Raw genomic sequence first — 409 nt, 5'->3', positions numbered from 1 at the left:
ACACAGGGACACTCACAGCAGAGTCCACACACAGGGACACTCACAACAGAGATCTCACACACAGGGACACTCACAGCAGAGTCCACACACAGAGACACTCACAACAGAGATCTCACACACAGGGACTCACAGCAGAGAGCTCACACACAGGGACACTCACAGCAGAGAGCTCACACACAGGGACACTCACAGCAGAGAGTCCACACACAGGGACACTCACAACAGAGAGCTCACACACAGGGACACTCACAACAGAGAGCTTCCACACAGGGACACTCACAGCAGAGAGCTCACACACAGGGACACTCACAGCAGAGTCCACACACAGGGCTACTCACAGAAGAGAGCTCACACACAGGGACACTCACAGCAGAGAGCTCACACACAGGGACACTCACAGCAGAGAGCT

The 409-nt window shown here is 54.8% G+C and overlaps 1 protein-coding gene across 2 annotated transcripts in view; it reads right to left on the bottom strand.

Moving 5' to 3' along the window:
- Nucleotides 1-409, bottom strand: part of Cdh26 (cadherin 26) — a 51,191-nt gene that overhangs the window by 10,932 nt on the left and 39,850 nt on the right. The gene's annotated exons all lie outside the window — the stretch shown is intronic.

This window comes from Mastomys coucha, unplaced genomic scaffold, assembly GCF_008632895.1.
Source record: "Mastomys coucha isolate ucsf_1 unplaced genomic scaffold, UCSF_Mcou_1 pScaffold15, whole genome shotgun sequence".
NCBI classification, from domain to species: domain Eukaryota; kingdom Metazoa; phylum Chordata; class Mammalia; order Rodentia; family Muridae; genus Mastomys; species Mastomys coucha.
The sequence above is the reverse complement of the archived record's forward strand: the minus strand, read 5'-3'. Positions and strand labels throughout refer to the sequence as shown.